Here is a 21,867-nt window from a genome sequence, read left to right as displayed (position 1 = left end):
TTTGATTGAAGGACTGCATAGGGAGAGGAATAGTGTAAATATGTGGCATCTCTTTGGTTCAAGTAGATACCGTCTCTACAAGGTAAAATGTTGCTATTCCTAAAACGGTCTAAAGTCTTTAGGTTATGCTAGTTATTGTTATTAGATCATTCGGAATCTTCAAGGCCTAAAAATGACGATTGTATTCCCTTGCTCCCTTCCCGCCTTGAAGCGATTTGAAATACTTCACTTGTCTACAAGCGCTTTACAAATAAGCAATTACAATTACAAAAAAGCGTATTGGTCAACTACCAATTCAAAACTGTTTAAGTGATGCAATGTTGCCCACTGGTTCTGGGTTTCCTTGGTTTACAGGCTGGAAGTGAAGTGCAGACTCATTGGCTGAGCAGGAGATGATCTCGATGCTTAGCCGGATTGTAGTGTATATCTTCCATGAATAGGATGCTGTGTTGCACAGCTACTTAGCAATTCTAGAATGACTGTCTTGTGGTCCAAATCATTATTACACCACAATGAAGATCTGCTGACCAAAATCAAGTGATACATTGTCCAGATGTTACCTTGTGGTGGAGACTCTTCATTTCATTTTGGTCCAGCCATTAAAGGATGGTTCTTTGAAGTTAGGGACTGTTGCTGTGAGATTCGGTTGATCCAATAAACATCCGTTTTAGTCTATAAGGCCAGCATACACATAGGGGGTGAACCTGGGCTCTACAAATTCACTTATGTTATGTCCCATACGATCTTCTGACATCAGTATGGCAGAGGGGCATTTTGGTACTGCTCTGAAAGACAAGGGTATGTTGCAGACCCATTGATTCGGTGGAGGAATAGCCTCAGTGTTGTCTGAATTTGACATGTTGTATGGGGACCTCAGTACTGGAGAGCACTTGAGTGCAAGTACGGTACGGGTGACACTGGGTAAGCATGCATTTTCTGTTGACAGTAGCTGCTACACAGTCCCATTCCTGATGTGGGCTGGAGAATCTTGGTGCTTTCACAGGTTCCTCGTGGGATCAAGTAGGTTACCAGGACCATATGCCAGTTTTACACTCTATATTTGCGGGCATTACAAGATTGGGCAGCTCAACATTTTTGATGGGATATTCTCAAACAAGAAAGGTGGGATTTGGGTTCCTTGTCCTCAGAACCTACCACCCTATCCAATGTTTTTTTCTGGGAATGTAGGTTACAATGGCCTTTCTGGCCTAAAAGGTGAGCATCCGAGTTTGTACAGTTCAGGGGCTGGGGTTGGTTATACCTCTCTCCTATGATGTTATGGGCTTTAGGGTTACCAGAATCTATCTTCTTGCCCGGTCTGACCTAGTTGCTGGCTTTCTAGGTCCTGCACTTCACAACACAATTGATGATAAAGTTTTGTGAGGAGACAGATGAGAAGAAACAGCCAGCAGGGAGGGCTTGAGAGGGGCCTTCATGAGCAATCTAGGGTTGCCCCTGGTTTCTCTTAGCATATCTCTCTAACCTCACTGTAGCCCTCCTAGCTCATTCATGTAATACCCACTCCTACTATTTGGGCATATCTAGGGCCAACTGGGCCCGCAGGAACCTGCCTGTTCTTAATAGCTACTCCTGATCTATCTCTCTCTCTCTCTCTCTCTCTCTCTCCCTCTCTCTCTTTCTCTCTCTCTCTCTCTCTCTCTCTCTCTCTCTAGTTCTCTCTCTCTCTCACACACTCTCTCTATCTCTCTCTCTGTCTCTCTCTCTGTCTCTCTCTCTCTCTCTCTCTCTCTCACTTGCCCCTTTCCTCACTACCTGGTGTGCCTGTCTCTGATTTCCTTTCTCCTCCTGTTGTTATCCCCTCAGTTCCCCGTAACCACCTTTTGTACCACAGGCCTGTCTCTCCCACTGATATTACATCCTCTATTTTACTATAATTTCTGATGTTGTCACCTCATCCTTCTCCTTACAGTTCACCACTCCTCTTGCATGCAAGCTCCTACCACCTCCTCCTGACTTTCATGATCCTGCCTTGATTATCTTCTCCTGTCAGAATCATGATGTTAGCACCTTTTTCCTTATTCCTTTACCACCTTGTCCTCCCCTCTTTCGCCCTCTGTTGTTTGCCACCTGCCCCTGGTTACAACATCCTCCTGTTTATGCTAGCAGGTCACTTAATCCTGTCCTGCCTTCTTAATTTCCTTTCCCCTCCTTATGCCCACGCTCATCCTCTGATGTTATCTCCCCCTACTTCTGCTTCTAAACTCCTACACCTCCTTCTGGTCACTCTCACTGTCGGATGTCACCACAAGCAAATTTATGCTCTTAGGTCCCATACCTTACTGCTGACTGCCATTGCTATGTCTCCACTGTCCTGCAGCCTCTGCTGTTTCCACTGCCCTTCACACCACAGCCTTATCCTACAACCCCCAATGAACAATTATGCTGGGTGCTTTGATACTGTATTCCCCCCACCCCCTGGGTGGGACTTTCAATGTTGACCTGTACCTGCAACATTTTAATTGGTTTAGGGCGGTAGGTGGTTGTTCTTTCTAAGTGTACTTGGGGCTGTTTTCCATTCAAGGAGTTTGACCAAGCCTATAAGAGGCATGTTCCACATTTTGAATGGTTGTTTTCCATAAGTGACTCTCCGCGGGTCTGTCTTTAATGTTTCCAGCATGTAACACTGAATCTGAAAACATAATGGGTAAGCTTTCTAAATAGTTAAGAGCCCATATTATTCAGGGAATGGCGGAAAAAGTTAACAATGTATCCTTAGCATGGTAATCTATTTTCAGTGAGTAATGCTTTCTCAAATTGGTTTTCTGAACTGAGCCTTCAGCCTTTTGAAAGTAGCAAATTAATCAAATAGTGTCCACGGGCCGGATGCCACAAACCGAATGAACTGACTCTTTTGTTATGCTTGGGAAAGTATAAAATATTACAGAACACTTGTTACCCACATCAAGTGAAAAGGAAACCTTTAGCTTAAGGGATAGCGGTCTCTTTCATCAGCAGAGGTTTGGGTGTACTCATAGGGAGCTTTAAGTTCTCACAATAGCAAAGGTGTGCCCCAATATTGTTCTGAGGCATCTCACAATTGGTTTAGGTATTGCCCACATTTCCTGGATGGTCGACTCCAATGGGCTGGTGGGGTGAGAGAGTCCAGACCTGCAGGACTGTCCTGTGATTGTTAACTGATATGGGGCAGGACCAAGGTACAGTGACCAGTCGATCATCCACATACCACTCCCAGGCCCAACATGGCTCCCTAATTCTCCATCTTAGGCATCCCTAGAACGTAACATGGATTTGTCTTCAGGACAGTCTTGCTTGTTGCAGTGTTACCCATTGTAACACCCATTAAGCATTTTCTCCCATGCAACGACATGCAATGGAAGAAGTCCCTCCGTATTTTGGGGAAGTTAGCGTGAAAGTAACAATAAAAGATAATGTGACCAAATCCTATCATAAGGACACACTCAATCAAACATTTTAGGAGCCACACAATCATTAGATGTTGCGACATTCACCTAGAGTATACATGGACACATCTGTTCACCCCACTCCGCTCCACCTCCCCACACACATAGACACATACTGTCCATGGGAGCAGTGGAGCAGTGGATTGCTACAGGGCCACACCTGTGGAATCTAGAAAAGTCAGCTGCCAGGCTCATCCGCAGATTATACTGTTTGGTACTCTCTGAATTTGATACAAAATGCTAGTCGGCCGGGTACTTGCTGAAGTTAACTCCACACTTTGGTACCTTCAGCATGGGTTGCACACATTAGTCATTTCATCCTTGAGAAGCTTTCCTGATTATGATCAGCCAAGGAAAAATGATCCAGACACAGGTGCAGAGAAATAAATGCAGGAACTTTGTGACAGAACTGCCTCTTAAAATGGTCACAAGGAACACACATTGTTTGTTGGCCTCAGAATATACTGTTAGATATACTGTTTGGAGTGTACCTCTAATGTACCTCTAATTTAATGACTTTCATCTAAACTCTTTATATTCTTCTTTTGGTCTTGAAGCATCAGTTGCTGTAATCTTAAAAGTATTTTTTGGTTAGATTCACAAGTACCCATTTTTGCTAGAATAGTGTAGCCATTGTTTAATTTTTCACACAATCTTCCTAAGTTCTTAGAATTGGCCTTTTACCTACCAACCTTTAGTTTGAGCCACTCATTTGCCCAGCCTATTTCCCCTTCAAGGCTCTGGAGATATTTGACTTCTAATGTTCAGATTCTACTGGATACATTCTTACTGAGTGGTCTACAATATATGTAATTAGATTTCCCTAGTCCACCTGTCCTGGCATCTTCATTTTTGGGATTTCTCATTAAACATATAAATCATTTAGAATAAAAAATCATCACATATTCCATCTCGACATAAGATATCGTCACAATGCAAGCAAACATGTTAAAAAAAAGCCATTTTCCGAATAGGCTTCTCTTAGAGATTTCTATCTTCAAACTCATTAGAACCACCTCCAAACCAATCACAACACAGGTTCGAATCCCGATCCCACGCTTAGAAACCACTAATGGTATTAAGCGTGTTACACATTAACAATCAAATGAAATAAATAAAAAATGGGACGGGGTCCATGCTAGCACTTCAAAAGCTATGGCAATAATTGAATACACCTCTTGAAACCTGGCACAGTTCAGGAATGGGGGCACCATACACGGCACCAGGGAAGTAGCATAAGCCTACGTCAATTCGCCGAGGGAGATTGCAATACTGATTGCAGCTGCTCTTTTGAATGAGCAGCAGGCATCCCAGCAGCCACCCCATCAGCCAGCACAGCAGCAGACTTGGCAGAAGAGGAGAGTGTATAGGGTGCATAGGCTCTGCTGTCTCTCCTAGATATGCGTTAGCAGCAGATACTACCTATCGGCTGCACATGGTAACAGTGCACCCAATCTTGGGGAACATCCAGGGTGATCTAGAACCCATGAAGAGATTGCAACAGCACCACCTTGCTTGCAGCAGCTGATACCACTGTTGCATTTCCATGCACTTGTCTCATTCCAGGAGCTCTGGAACTGCTACTCCAAAATCCTAATGCAGGCCCTGGTCACCATGATACGGCCCATACAGCTGTACACAAATTGTCACAAAGGGCCCAGCTCCCTTTTGTATGAAAGCCAAATTCGAGTCCATTGCCAGCTTTCCCAACATGGCTTGGTTCCTGGACCGCACTTATGTGGTCCTTGTGCCGCTCAAGGCTGGGGAGCAGGTCTTCTGGGACAGATTCATGCTGCAGAGTATGAGCGTGCAATTGATCTGGGATTCAGACATGCTCTTCTTTACCCATGTATGTACAGGCTTTCCGTGATGAACTCACAAAACAGCTGTCTTCCAAGCATCATGGCGGGACATCTGCAAACTTAGCCAAAGCTTCGAGGTGTATGTGCTTAACAACATGTACAGCAATGCATGTCAATATGAAATCATCCCAATTGATTTCTTACCTGAGTGGACACACAGAGGTGGAATAACACAACCTTCATAAAAAAGCCACTGATATCAAACAAATAGAACATCAAGAATATTATGCCATGTCTTGCCAATCATTATGCATGTGCTTTTGGGGAGGTGCCGAAAGGCACATGGAACAATAATACTATGTAAAGAGACTCTTTGGGCCTGATCCATGGAATTTTAATCACGGTGGAAAGTGGCTTGGCACTGCTAACAAACACCCTGGTTCACAGACTGGTACAAAGTGTATTTTTGCAGTGCCAAGTCACTTTGCACTGCAAAAGTACTCTATGCGCCGTGAATTGGGCCCATTTAGCGTGGTGCAAAGAGTACTTTTGTATTGCAGAAATACACTTTGCACCACTCTGTGAATCAGGTTGCTTGTTGCCAGTGCAACGTCACTTTGCACCGTGCTAAAAATTCCATGAATCAGGCCCTTTGTATTCACAACCAACTCATAGCCCCTTCCACTCCTTCTTCCAATAAACTCTGGCTACCGCAACATCTTGGGTGATGATGTCAGTATGTAAGCCTGCAACACTAAGGGCCTCATTACACGGTAGGTGGTAAGGGTTTACCGGTACCGGTATTTTACCGGTGCCGGTAAATCCTTACCACCTTACTAGGAGGTCCCTTTGCGGGTTGGGGATTTTAACGCCTGCTTTTTGGAGGCATTAAAAACCAACCCGCAAAGGGACTCAGGGAGCTAATTACGGTACCGCAATTTGCGGTGCCGTAATTAGCGCCTTCCCCATTCCCATTATGCCCTATGGGGCAAAAATGGGAATGGGGAAGGGCAATGGTGGAAGGGGGAATTACTGCCCCGCCAACCTTGGAATGGGGCGGTAATTCCCCTTTCCACCAAGGCGGTGCCAGTATTTTACCGGCATGAACCATGGCACTAATAGCGCCATGGTTCTCCGCCTACCGTGTAATGAGGCCCTAAGTGACCAGCACCTCAACCAGGTACTATGCACATAACAGACCCTAGAACACCATAGAGTGTGCATTATGGCGCTGATTAACATTTTCGTGTAGGACAGGAGAGACTTTGCATACCACCCAGACAAGGTATGTCTGATAACTGCAATTTTCTGCATGCTGCAGACTAACACCATCTGACGTGATGTGTCTATTCCTGATTAGGAGGGGGGTGAAGATGACCCCAGTGATTTGGCTGACAGATTTGGGGATCATAAACAACACGCGGACAATGTACATAGAGTGATGCAAAGGAGTGATACAATGAGGAAAGATTGTCTGTGAGGTCCTGAGAAGGCCCTTGTATATTCTATAAAAGAGATATCAAAACACCCCTTTCCGAATAAAAATAAAATTCACTCTAGTAGTGATAGACAATAAGCGTCATTTCTCAATAGGGGTTGCAAAATGTAAACACAGATGTCCAGCAAAGAGTGAATTCAACCTAGCTAAAAGCCTAGATTGTCCAGGAAAAGGCAAATGTTCCAAATGTGGGTCCAACAAAAACACAATATCAACTTTAAAGGTCGGGGGCCCAAAAGACAAGCAAATGTTCCAAATGTGGGCCAGACAAATACAGAGTTCACTTGATGGCAGGTGTGTTCAACAGACTTTGACTTCGACAACAGTGGAAAGAAAAGCAATTCTTCTTTTATCAGGTCCTCTTCTCCTTGGCCTCCCAAAGCTGGTAAAGTACCCTCTAGGCCACTCGTGACTGGACTGCTGTGCAGAGGTGAGGAGTGGAGGTGGTGGAGGAGGATGCTATAGCAGAAGATGTTGTGCTGCTGTTGCGGCTGAAAAGTCTTTGCATTGCATGCAATCCTCCCGGTACACCTGCAGCCAAGTCAAGGTGGCATGTCTCTTGGCATGGTTGAGGAAGGTGTCTACAATCTCACAGATGAGGGACAGGGCAACAATACACAAAGCACCTGCAGTGCACTGTGAAGTATGGACTATGGTAGAATTGCATTCAAGGACTGCTTTAAGGATGCCTTGGCTGTCTCCCCAGCTTTGTACCGCTGAGTTCCTGCATCAGTGCAATCCTACGTCTCTAACACTTTCACTTGGTATCCAGTGATAAAGTCTCCAAGGAAAATGTGCTCAGATTTGCACTCTGAAGAGTATCAAACACTTTGCCCAAATATTCCAGGACTAGAGTTTAGAATAGTAAATAAAGATAGCCGTAGAATATATTGGGAAGGTGCATGAAAAAAACTCACCCCACTGAGATTTTCCCTGAAACTCTTTCACTTCACTTGAGCCTTGGCATGGGCAGCCTCTGAGTGAGCCCTCATATCAGCAACCTCCATATGTGCCTCTGCCACCTCTCACCTATCTGCAAGCATCCTGTTATCCAATCCCCTCCTCAGGGAGTCTGAGTGCCATACTCTGTGCAGCACATACTCCAGCATCTGAGGACTCTGAATAAGCACATGTCTCATGATATGATATGATATGATAAGTCATTTATAATGCGTCTGTACACAAGTGTTTCTAGGCGCCACAAGACAAGGGAGGGAAAACAGAGAGAGGACAAGACAAACCATCTTACTAGGCCTTGTGTCATTCAGATTGTGCAAGTGCGACAATGCAAAGTGCAGGGCGAAGGGAGAGGGGAAGTGTCAGGCAGAGGGAAAGGGGAATTGCCAAGGAGAGGGAAGGGGGAAGTGCCAGGGAGAGGGAAGGGTGAAATTGCAATCAGGGCAGCATTGCTCTGAGTGAGTGCAGCCAGGGCAGCACATCTCTGGTTAAGTTGTGAAAACAGAGAAATAATATGAGGCCGGGAAGCCCAAAAAGAAACACACCAACACAGGTTACAAAGAAACATACAAGTGCTTTATTTCAAGCTACAACAGTTACCAAGTCAATTGACAAACGGATAGCTATGCGGCTCTCAGTATAACATAACAAACTTCAACGAGGGTTCGATGTGTTAGTGAGAGAGCGCATATTGGAATACCCGGGCCTTTTATACAATTTGTCCAGCCCTTGGCCAACCCTCTTGCGGGTTAACCATTCTGCGAAATATTTAATTATGGTTTTAGGGTTCCTTGCCAGGTCAATCCTTTAATATATGCATTTCGATTAGTTTCGCTGATATAAGTAGTACATTTACATATAGGTCAACAGTAGGACAAGGTCTCTGTTCGCGACCCCGACAAGTGGCCTGCAGGCATATTAATCATTCAGTTGTACGGAGGTCACAATGACCAGAATCTTACTCAGAATGTCATTTGGCCTCCATTTTGATGTTCAGGGTGACTTCTACATAACAAGAGAACCCAAAATGGCGGCTCAATCCAAGATGGCGGCTTACATTGGTTTCTTTAAGGTCAAGACCTTGCCGTGGAGTTTGTTCACACATGATGTTTAGACAACTTGGCGTAGGCCAATACACATACAATTATTACAATAGGGGCATAATATTGTTTCTATTCCGACAAACCCTCCTTTTGGCCTATGCCAAGTGCTAATACCATTTCTAATGTCTTTGTTAATAACTCCATGCATTGTTGTCCATACATCCTGAATCGTTATCTGTAATATCTATAGCCATTAGGTCGTTCACCAGAACCTCTTGCAACACAAACTCTTTAGATGCTGTATCTGGGGCATACATTTTGTGCCCTATCGTGCTCACTGCCTGAGCGCAACATCCCCCTAGCATTGCACATATACTAGGTAGACATTGGATACAGCAACAAAGGAATAGCAGGATTCCCAAAATAACCAGTATGACAGAAAGCACCTTCCAACCCCAGCATCGTAGAGAATCCCAGAACCAAGCACTAATACTCCAATCTCCCACAGGAACATGCACTTCTGAACTAAGGACGTGCACGTTCTGTATTGCTTTGAAAATTGTCGGTGAGGAATCTGGTCCGAAAACACAACAAGCGGACCCCACTAATTTACATACTCCACCACGTTCTGCCAGAATGACATCTAATGCCATCCGGTTTTGGAGCGCTACCAATCTTATTGCTTTCTGTTCCAGTGTCATATTATAGAGAATATCCGTGGTCCGGTTGATGGTTCTCTCCAGTACTCTTGCTAGTCCCCTAATATTTTCAGAATTTGCTATCTGTCCCCAAAATGGCACAACTGATTTTGTTATATCTCCCAATATTTGCCGAGGGGTATCTCCATTCTCGTCCCGCCGTGGGCGAGCCTTAGAAACTTCCAATGTACTAGCTATGAATACCCCAGGTAACAGGATTCCTAAATAACAGTTTCCCTGCCAATCCTTGGGCAACCAGGGAAATGCTGTACTACCGCAAATGAAATAGACAGGCCCCCCCTACATATAGAGGCCTGTTCTCTGCGGTCAAATTTACAATGTTCACACACCCTTCAAAATCTCCCATTGACCGAGTGCCATTTCTTTGTACACAAAAGGGGACTGAATCGGGGCTATGGTTAATGGAGTAGGAAGGAGGCACAGCGTCCTTATTGCCTATCGGAGCCATTTTAAAGGAAATTAGAGTTTGGAAAGGAAGAGACAGTTTATCAGATGGCCTAATAGAAGCAACATTAGGCTTACTTCTATTTGCAAAAAGCGAGCATCCCAGGGGAGTCAATTCACATTTCTCAAAATTATTTAAATTAGTTCCATCAAAGTTCCCTGAGATGCTGTCATTCCAACGGCCAAAGAATAGTGCTCTAAGAGAGGCATAGCAAGCAGTCGTTAAAGGTAAAGGTTGAATATACCATCCTAGCCCCTTATTCCCATGTTGCGGTAAGTGGGTGCAAATCCAGCAATTACTCTTATTAAAAATGGCATGCGTTGAATTCATTATTATCATTAAAGTGTTATTATGGTACTTTCGTCTATGCTGGGAGTCCCTAGGTGACAAAGTATGAAGGTGTACAGAGGGAGTCAAAGCAGTAGGTACAATTTCAATTGGCAGAAGAGGCTCTAGAGGATAAATTTCTTCGAAGTACCAGAGTCCCACGGCAGTAACTATACAAATTCCAATTACTATTATCACAACACAACAATACGTTTTCGGGCCCAGGCACATTGTTCATTGTCCGAGTTGGTCACCCCCTTATTTACAAGTCCGATGCGAGCAGCAGCGGTGGAGGTGGGAGGCATCGTAGTTTCTCAATCGACGACCCCAATGTTCATTGCTGGCGACACTACGGTCGCGCGACTTCTTAGTCCTTCCCCAACCCTAGCCAGCAGAATCCCTTTCTTTTCAAAAACTTTCTTTTGCAAGAACACAACTCTCAATGACTGCTTTCTTTTCCAGATGCACAGGCAAAGCCCGTGCCGTAGTTCTATTTTCTTTGTCGAAGGTCGTATCTGGTGGTTCTCGGTACTGTTTGATCCGGAAATAAGGTAACGTCACTTCCCGAGGGAAGCAACGTATCAGAGGCGACGGAAGTAGCAGAGCTTGAAACAACGTTTTCCGGAAGTGACCTTTCCAAAGAGTGTGGAGACAAAATGGACTGTTCCCCAAGCTCCACGGGCTCAGAGAGATTCTCCGACACACTCACAGCGCTATTTGCTACTCCAGGATCTGAGATTGTAGCATTAGCAAGGGGTTCTGCTTCTTTTGTAACGTGTGGCGTCGGGTGAGGAAGTTTCTTGACATGCGTCGCGTGGATCCAATGCTTCTTTCCAGCCACCCGCACTGCTGTCTGGGTGACCAACAGCACCTGGTAGGGTCCCCGCCAGCGAGGCGCGAGGCAGGAAGACCTTTCGTAGGCCTTCACCAGGACCCAACTTCCAGGCTGAATATTGTGTCCTGGGCCCATAAACCGTACAGGTAAAGCTGATTGAACCTGATGATAAATGAGATACAGATTTTTAGTCAACTGGTTACAGTAGTCTACAAACAATACATTCTCAACCTCCCTCAATGCTTTAGGCTTCGGAAGACCCCAAATATTAGCAGGTCTCCCCATCACTACCTCAAATGGAGAGAGCCCAGTCTTAGTTTGAGGTGTGGCACGCATGGCTAACAATACAATAGGTAAGGCGTCCGGTCATTTCAGTTTGGTGCCAGCGCATGTTTTAGCAAGCTTATTCTTTAGGATACTGTTATGTCTCCTTACCAACTCAGCACTTTGAGGATGTCTAGCCGAGTGAAATCGTTTTTCAATGTGTAACGCTGTGCATATCTGCAAAATTACTGCTGCAACGAAATGGGGACCGTTGTCCGACCAAATTACTCTTGGCAGCCCAAATCGTGGAAAGAATTCCTTTACCATAGTCTTCGCAGTGGTCATGGCAGTAGCATCCTTAACGGGGAAAGCCTCAACCCATTTACTAAAAGCACAAATGATCACAAGGACATATTTTAGATTGTTACACCATTCCATCTCAATAAAATCAAAGTGGATGACCTCGAAGGGAACAGAAGGAGGCCCAAAACTACCCCTTGGAGTTACTGTCCCCTTCCCCACATTGTGCTGTAAGCATATCATACAATTTCGGACATAGCACTGCGCGATCTTCAAAATTTTATAATTTACCCAGACTTGTTCTAACATTTTCGTGATCTGCTGAGCACACACATGCGTAGGACCGTGTGCCATCGTAACCATCGCCAGCACATATGAATCAGGGAGCAACCATTTCCCTTCAGATGTATCCACCCAACACCCATCTTCATCTAGTTTCCCCATCCCTTCGGCCCACTTTTTAGACTCCTCGATCGTGGCATCAGCTTGGCTGTCTCGTACAGACCCAATACCCCCATCCATTACATAGGCATCTTTTGTTTCTCTTAGAGCATACATGTCTGCGCTAAGGTCTGTGGCCGTTTGCCTGGCTATCTGGTCAGCGAAAGCGTTCCCTTTTCCCACATCATCTATGACTTTACGATGCGCTGCACATTTCATGATCGCTAACTGACTAGGGAGCGCGAGTGCCGAGAGCAATTGCACTAATAGGGGGCCATGCTGAATCTTGGTCCCATGCGAGGTTAGGAACCCTCTTTCCGACCAAAGCCTCCCAAAGTTGTGAGCCAACCCAAAGGCGTACTGGCTATCAGTATATATGTTTACTGTATGCCCTTCGGAGAGTTCACAAGCTCGGGTCAACGCTATAATCTCTGCGGCCTGCGCGGAGTTATGCAGGATTCTCTTAGTTTCAACAACCGTACTCAATGTAGTAACTGCATGTGCAGCTGTAGATGTACCATCCGGGAGTTTGAAGCAGGAGCCATCACAAAACAGCTCCCCTTCCGCATTATCCAAAGGAGTATCTATAAGGTCTATCCTGCCCTTCGTTTCCTGTTCAGTAGTATACAGGCAGTCATGTGATTCTTCGTCAGCGCAAACAGTATTTTGCGGGAAAGGTAGGAGTTCAGCCGGATTAAGAACACAACACCTCTTAATTTGAATGTGAGGGGCAAACAAAGTTAATTCATACCTCGTCAGCCATGCAGAGGTGAGGTGCTGTGTTTGGGTCTTATTCAATAGGACATCTACAGAGTGAGGTACCATCAGGGTTAAATCATGGCCTAGGACCATTCCCTCACTCTGTTTTACAGACGCGGCAGCAGCAGCGACAGCTCGCAAACATCTTGGCAAAGCGCATGCGACAGGATCAAGGGCGGAAGAGTAGTAGCCGCACGGTCTATTCTTCCCTCCGTGTTCCTGTGTTAACACAGCCAAAGCACATCCATCACATTCATGCACAAACAACACAAAGGCCTTATTGTAATTTGGAGTACCCAGAACCGGTGCAGAGCATAACGCGGCTTTGAGAAGCTCAAATGATCGTTGATGTTCCGACTTCCATGGCAGCGGCGAAGAAATGCCCTTCTTCGTCAAGGCCAACATCGGTTTTATCACTAGTGAGAAGTTCGGGATCCACAGCCTACAGTAAGAAGCCATACCTATTAAGGCTCTGACTTCCTTCTGTGTATTTGGAAGACATGCCAGAAATGTGTTTTATTCTTTCAGGTGTCAATCTTCTCCCCTCCTTTGACAGGAGATAGCCTAAATAGGCGACCTCCTGACAACAATATTGAAATTTCTTAAGCAAAGCTTTATGACCATGTTCAGCCAAATGAATAAGCAACAATACAGTGCCTTCTTTACAAGCACTTTCAGAATCTGCAGCTAAAAGCAAGTCATCGACATACTGAAGCAGTGTACAAGTAGATGGCAATTCAAGGGTGTCAAGCTGCTCTTTCAAAGCTCTACTATAAATGCTTGGACTTACAGTATACCCTTGAGGTGCACGAGTAAATGTAAACGAACGTCCCCCCAAGGTGAACGCGAACAAATATCTACTCTCCTTGTGTATAGGAATACTGAAGAAAGCATTCTTCAGATCCACAACACTAAAGTGCGTGGCTGTAGCAGGGATCATCGTTAGTATCATTGTCACATCAGGCACAATTGGAAATTGTGGGGCGACAACTTTATTAATAGCGCGTAGATCAATTATGAAACGAAATGGGATTGCATTGTCGCCTTTCTTGTACACGGGTAAAATTGGGCTGTTACATAAACTACCTGCAATCTCTTCGATCACTCCTCGATGCACAAAATCGGAGACAATGCACTTCAAAGCACGCTCGCCCTCAACTGATATTTTATATTGCAGAATGCGTGGTAGTTTAACTCCATGTTTCAAAACTATTTTAACGGGTTCAATCTGTAGTACCCCAACATCATTGTCATCAACCGCCCACAAACATTCCGGGACAACGCTAAACTCAGGAGGCAATGGTCGAGTCAAAAACTGAGAACTGGGAAGTTGCTGTGGTGAAACCGTCAGCCACACTCGTCAGAGGAACAATGAATTACTGCATTTAGTTTCTTCAACAGATTTAACCCCAGCAAATTCTCTCCACAGTTTGAAGTCAAGAGGAATGGACAGTGGTCCGTAAAGGGGCCCAAAGAAACAGGCACCGGCGAAGAAACCGGACAAGCAACTGGTATGCCAGAAAACCCTACAGAAACATTAGTTTGCCCTGACAGTGGAATGTTTGGAACCCGAGAATGATCAATGGAGCACTTCTGTGCTCCAGTGTCTATCAAGAACTGATGTTTCCTATTCCCCACTAACAATTCAACGTAGGGACCTTTTTGACTAACGGGAATAGGTGAAGGTTCCAAACCCTGCTTCGGGCAATCCTAACGAAATAAAATGTCGTCGGAAGGAAGCTCTTCAGAAAGGTAGGCAGCAGAAGGGTGATCAAATATGTTTCTCGTGTCCACACTCGAAGTCTGATTATCCCGTGAAAAAGGTTTCTAAGGATCTTGCGAGAACTGACCTCTGTGAGGGCCCCCCACTCCGGGGCGACCTCTAGGTTGTCTACCCATACCCCCAAATGTGTTGTTTGACCTCTGTCGAAGGACAGGCCACTGTGCACGCCAATGACCTTCCTGGCGGCAATAGGCACATTGATTAATATTCACAGGACCCAAGGGGACGTTCCCTTTCGGAACATACTGACCTCTGGTCTGTGAATTACCTCCTCTGGGATTTCTAACAATTTGCTGTAACAATACTTTAGTCTTCAAATCTCCTTTCCTCTTCTCTATTCTCTCTTTTTCATTATTAACACGGTTCTCATAATACTGAGCCATGTGCAAAACTTCAGATTGGGACTTCGCCTGCCAAGCGCTCTCAGAGGACATAATCTATGACTGGATGTCAGGCAGCAATCCACGTACAAATTTGTCCACAAACAACCTTTTCCCAGACTCTGTGCCCAAGTCCTGTCCACTGAAGTCAGAGAATACCTGTTCGAATCAATTAAAGAATTCCGTGGCACCTTCAGATTTTCCTTGAACACAGGCCGTAAGCTTGTCCCAAATTATTCTTTTCTCAGGAATTATGGTTTTCAATTTTGCGACAATTCTATCAGGCAAAGTGAGTATTACCTGAGGTGGTTTCTCACCAGCTGGTCTTTCCCCATCAAACCTAGTTATGTTAGCCCACGTATCTCCCAGCCCTGGCACATCATCTATTGTTCGAACCTGCTTCCATAAATCTACGGGCAGGAGTACAGGGAATAGCAAGTCAATATCACTTAGGGTGAACACAGAGGACTGTAAAACGGACTCTATCTCTTTGTAGAATCCTGTCGGATTTTTCCTAATATCGGGAATTGATTGTCTAATAGTGTTCACTTCCTGTCTCGAAAACGGGACATGAACAAATTGCGATACATAATGTGCAGGGATTTCCACAGCGGGTGCACCTGTCCCAACGTTAGCGGCAATCTCAACCTATGGGACAAATGTCGGAGGAACCTCTCTCATTGGCAACTGAGATATAGGTCATTCCGATTGCTTACTAAGCAACAGAGCCAGGTCGAGCGCTAAGGCAGCCGAAGAAGTGTCGGGCGAAAAAGCCCTCTTACAAATACCCAATAACTCTATAGGACAACTAACCTTCTTCCTTACACATTCATCCTGCAGGTACTGTACCATTACCTGAATCACCTTCCTCTGTATTTCTACTGTATACTGACTATACGTGTCATATACTTCATCCGGCGGTATCGATGAATCCGAGATCCATCGAATCGCATCTTTGGTACAAATTCGTACTTCCTCAGATGCCGATTTACGACACGGAAGGAACCGTTTCTGTACATACATACTGTCGTCTTCACCATCCTCATCCCGTAATCTTTCTAAGTCCCTCCTATACTCAAATAACCTCTCAACATGACCATGTACTTTCTCCTCAGTGTTCCTCGAAAGCGCTAAAGTATTTAGATCCCACAACCCTTGTGGGAGATCTGTATTATGTAATCTACCCCACATTACACATAAATGAGTCCCCAAACCTTCAATAAAAACATTTTTCTCGGGAAAATTGCCCATATTTGATAATGTGGAGAAAACATCACCTTGATCACCTCTCTCCATACAATGCTTAGCACATGCAAATAATTCCCGTTTCTTTTCTGCAGAGACAGTATTTCGAGTAACAATCTTTGACCCCGCACCCTGATCAACTTGAGTCAGTACAGAACCACTCGGGAGCGGAGGTGCGGGCAAATTCAATGGCGGTGCGACTATCGGCGCAAGGGGAAGGGGTGGTAGAGTAGGTGGAGGAACAACAACTAAAGGAATAGGAACAATAGGTTGTATAGGGGGAACAGGACTAACAGCAGGAATGACAGCAGGAATAACAGCAGGAATGGGCAGAGCACCAGGGAGAGGATCATACGGAGGTGGTGCAGAGGCACCAGGCCTGCGTTCGTTTAACAATTTATCAATAAATTCTTCGGAAACATGAAAATCTTTAGAAGGATAGATTTTCTGGATACCGAGTGAGAAAGCCCTATCCTTGACTGACTCTGAATGTTTTTCCTTATCATATAACAATGCCTTTTCGGCATTCGTTTTATGACGGCGTGCATGTTTATCCCTACTTTTAAGCTGCTGCAACGCTTCTTTTTTCCAATTCTGCAAAACATCAAATGATTCAGGTCTGGCCTTCTTTTTTAACAAGACCGATTCTAGGTATTCAATACGGGGGATTTCGAAACTACCATTGATTAGCCACTGAAATTCAGAGGCATGTCTGGTTTGTCTGTGCCAAATATCATTAAATACTATACTTCCAATGCCATGCTTACAGTACATAGAACACGCCGGCGACCCCTCCTGTGGGGCCGGGCGGCTAAATTCCAAAGATTGTCGATCGCTGCGGAACAGAGCCCTAAAGCAGCTGGACAATTTCCCAGGCATTTCACAAAAAATTGGTGTTACCTGGTCAATAATTGTGTCTGCAGATACAATATGCCAAATTCAAATTGTCTGGGTTAAATTAAGAGTCGGGTCACAACTACACCTGACCAAACCTAAGGAGGACCGTACGGTTTACCAAAGAACTTACCTAACGAATTTTACCTTGTGTTTGGTGGTTTCGACAAATCTGCCCGCCTCAAAAATTGACCCTCGTCAAGATGCCCTGTCAGACCACACGACTATCGTCCAAGGATCGGATCGTGCAGCGCTGCCGAGGTATCGCGTATCGTTCGGTCGGGCCCGCAGTATCACACCGTCCGATCCTGGTTTGATAGCCTGCGTCAATCCTTCAATGATCCGGCATCAATCTTGAGGGTCCCTATTCGGGCGCCAACTGTGAAAACAGAGAAATAATATGAGGCCGGGAAGCCCAAAAAGAAACACACCAACACAGGTTACAAAGAAACATACAAGTGCTTTATTTCAAGCTACAACAGTTACCAAGTCAATTGACAAATGGATAGCTATTCGGCTCTCAGTGTAACATAACGAACTTCAACGAGGGTTCGATGTGTTAGTGAGAGAGCGCATATTGGAATACCCGGGCCTTTTATACAATTTGTCCAGCCCTTGGCCAACCCTCTTGCGGGTTAACCATTCTGCGAAATATTTAATTATGGTCTTAGGGTTCCTTGCCAGGTCAATCCTTTAATATATGCATTTCGATTAGTTTCGCTGATGTAAGTAGTACATTTACATATAGGTCAACAGTAGGACAAGGTCTCTGTTCGCGACCCCGACAAGCGGCCTGCAGGCATATTAATTATTCAGTTGTACGGAGGTCACAATGACCAGAATCTTACTCAGAATGTCATTTGGCCTCCATTTTGATGTTCAGGGTGACTTCTACATAACAAGAGAACCCAAAATGGCGGCTCAATCCAAGATGGCGGCTTACATTGGTTTCTCTAAGGTCAAGACCTTGCCGTGGAGTTTGTTCACACATGATGTTTAGACAACTTGGCGTAGGCCAATACACATACAATTATTACAATAGGGGGCATAATATTGTTTCTATTCCGACAAAGTGAAAGGAGGCAGGGGACTGTGGGGTTACAGTTACAGCCCCTAAGTGCGCGGTAGGCCCGGAGGCTGTGCAGGGGAGAATGATTGTGGAGGAGCTTGGTACCCAGCGGGACTCTGCGGGAAGCCAAGCAACCAGTAAGAGCAGCAGACAGGTAGGTCAGCAGGAGAGAGAGAGAGAGAGAAAGCAGAGGAGAAAAGGAAGGTCTTGAGCTGGTTCTGGAACTTCAGGTGGTCTGGCTCAAGTTTGAGAGGGGCAGGGAGGCCATTCCAGATGGACGCACCTGCAGCAAACAGAAATCTACCCCCACTCTCTGCCTGGAGAACTATCTGACCATCAGAGAGTTTGAGGTAGCTGAGTGAAGGGCTCCGGAAGGAACGTATTTTGGAACATAGAGTTGGATGTAGTGCAGGCCCTGGGCCCAGAAAGCCTTGTGGACGATGCAGAGGGACTTGAACTTGATCCTTGCAGCTACCGGGAGGCAGTGGAGAGATTTCAGGGCTGGAGAGATATGGTACCTTGGCTTTATGCCAAGGACAAGTCTGGCTGTCTTGTTCTGGATTAGTTACAGAGGGCTGAGAGTAGAGGAAGGCAGATTGAGAAAGAAGCTGTTGCAGTAGTACAGCCTAGAGAGAACCAGGGCTCTGGAGACAGTGAGAAAGGGAAGAATACCTCTGAGGAGGTAGAGCTGGTAGTGGGCCTTCTTGTCAAGGTCCATGATGTGAGGAGAGATGGAGAGAGTTGAGTCGAAGATGACACCAAGGTTTTTTTGCCCCATAGGAAGGTGAATGAAGAGTGCCGAAGGAGAGCGGCCAGAGTGAGAGAAGGAAAGCAGGAGAAGGGGTCTCAATGAGAAGCATCTCTGTTTTACTGGCGTTAAGGCAGAGATCGTTGGAGGCGCACCAATCCTGATTCGCGGACAGACAGTCGGGAATGAGCGAGAGAGCAGAGGAGGATGAGGGGAGCCTGAAAGAGAGCTGAGTGTCATCCGCGTAACACTGAAAGTTAGAGGAGAAGGTAGAGATCAGGTAGGCCAGAGCGGCCATGTAGACATTGAAGAGCCAAGGTGAGAGGTTAGAGCCCTGGGGAACACCACATGTGGAGAGGGAGGTGGTGGAGAGAAACTCGCAGCTGCAAGTAGCTAGCATATCCCAACCATTCTGTGCCAACTGATCTTGCCTTGTCTTCATGAAAAGCCTTTCAAGGTGGTCCTTCTCCACAGGGGCAGATAGGTAAGCCTGGGGAGCAGGCAGTACAGGTGTCAAAGCCTGAAGGGGCACTGGAGTTGGTGAAACCTCATATGTTACAGATGCCTCGAATGATGGTGCCCTGTACAGCTGCTTCATCTAAATGTAAGCAATTGCCTCTAGGGTGGTACCTCCTCATAATCCCTGAGGCTCACGATCTGCAATATGTTCCCAGTCCTCAACTGCTCAAGCACAGATGTGTGGTCAGCACAGATTTACAGTTCTGTGGTGGTCTCATGAAGAACAGCTGTGGACCTGCCAGTGGTGTGAGGTGCAGATGGGGCGACAGTGGGAGAAGGGCTACCTGTTTTCTCTTGCGTGGAATGTTCAGGATCGCTCTCTGCCTCAGGAATGGTGTCCTCAGTGCTCTTCTCTGTAATGTCCTACATGTCTCCTGCAAGTGATAGTATGAAGTCAGGCATGCATTTTGTTTTTCCAACTTTCAGACTAGTAGAGACAGTCAACTACTTATTGGTACTGTGCACACCTACATTGTAAATGCTCCTATTTGTACAATATTCAGAATCAATTGCTTGTCAATTTAAAAATGGTGTGTATGGCCAATATGCATTTAATAAGGCATTTCAAGATCATCTCTGTGTGTGTCCCATTCTAATCGGTTTCCTGCTTTTTGTGGGCACCACAAGTTTCACTGATGGACCAGAGTCCGTACTCCGAGCTTCCACACAGTTTGTGTGTTATGATGGGTTTGGGCCAGATGTGGGGCATAATACTGATGGACTTTTCGCACACAACAACCAGTTGGCCTCATTCTGCTTGAGTGAGATGCAGAGAAACACACAGAAGACATTTTGTAAACTGATTTTCATGCGTCAGCACCTTTGTGGAATGGAATCATTGTGCAGAAGTGGAACCCCTGGGGATAAATGCATGCTCCGTCCAGACAAACAGGGCGATCTGCAATAGACCACTGAAGTCGATTCAAAAGGGATTCTCTGGTTCATTCAAACTATGCCTGAATGTGAAAAGGACTGGAGGAACCTGGTGCCCATTATCAATAGTGTACTGTACTAAAGCATATACATCATTGAGGTTAGTCAAGTAAATCCGATAGAAAAAAGAATGGGAAAAACGAACAGACCACTTGTAATGGGCAAAGCTAAGAAGAGCGACAACTGGATAAAGAGCAGAGACCAGAAAAAGTGTCCAGACATACCAAGGAAATAGAACTTATGCGACTTAAAGATGGATCCGAAGAAATGAGATTCCCAAGTGGCCCTTTGCCCAAAAAAAAACTATCATACAAGATCTGCACCCCAAGTGCCAGGAAGAAACAGAAAAAGCGACAGCTTCTGCACTGCTGATACATCTGTGGGGATGAATGCCAAAAGCATTAATATCACATTTTAAAAAATAGCAATGCATCTCTTCAAATCGACATTTACAAAATACGGACGACACAATGGCACCTGAGGATTCGTTCCTGGTGCTGAGGTTCGGTTATTGGAATACGAGAGGCCATCAACACCTGAGAAGAACTGGTGACATCGATTTAGGAGTTTTTGACATCCTCAGTCTTCAAGAAACGTGGCTGACTGAAAAACCAACTTTAGATGGCTACGCTCTGGAAATATCTCAGGCTCTGAATGGGTGTAAAGGGAGACCATATTCGGGACTTATAACCGCTGTTCGTTCTGGCAGCGGCATCCACATCAAAGAGACTCTTGTAATTTGGGAATCGATTAATGTACAACATGGGAAAAAGGAAAGCACACTAATAGCAATAATTAACACCTATTGGAATCCCAAAGTGATTACGAACAAGAACTATCTCTCAATGATGGAAAAGATAATCAATGATGCTTATATGGAACATCAAAGTCCGACATATTATTATATGTGGGGCCTTAAATGCAACTTGTAGACTGCCGGAAACCACAAGAAGAAAATCTCTTTTGGAGGAACGTGGGGTTCTGTGGACCGAATTGATGGAATCAAGACAACTCCTAAATATGCAAGAGCTGTTTAAACAATCCAATCATTTCCCAAACTGGGAGAGAGAGGGAGCTTCGGCTACTATAGACTATATTTTCGTATCACGTGCCATGTTACCAGCAATAGCAACGTTTGAGGTGATAAAGAGTAATAGCAGCAACCACAACTTACTGTCTGTAACATGGGCGACGGTGACGGCTCAGAAAATAAAGACACATACTGACCTTGAATCTAATACTCAAGGAAACCGAGTAAGGCTAACTGTGTGGAACATCAAAGAACTGACGACTAACTATAGGGTCGCTGTCAAGACTTGCCAAACATCAGACTACCAACTTTTAATGAGTTTATACAATGTTCCTAAAAAAACTTCAGCTCCAAACAAATTTTAAAAAAACACAATCTTTACAGCATTTTGCTGGAGAAAAGACAAGAGATGTGCAAAATCAAAAGACTAGCG

Source organism: Ambystoma mexicanum, chromosome 4q (genome assembly GCF_040938575.1).
Source record: "Ambystoma mexicanum isolate Mex_15411 chromosome 4q, UKY_AmexF1_1, whole genome shotgun sequence".
NCBI lineage: Eukaryota > Metazoa > Chordata > Amphibia > Caudata > Ambystomatidae > Ambystoma > Ambystoma mexicanum.
This window is presented reverse-complemented; position numbering follows the sequence as displayed.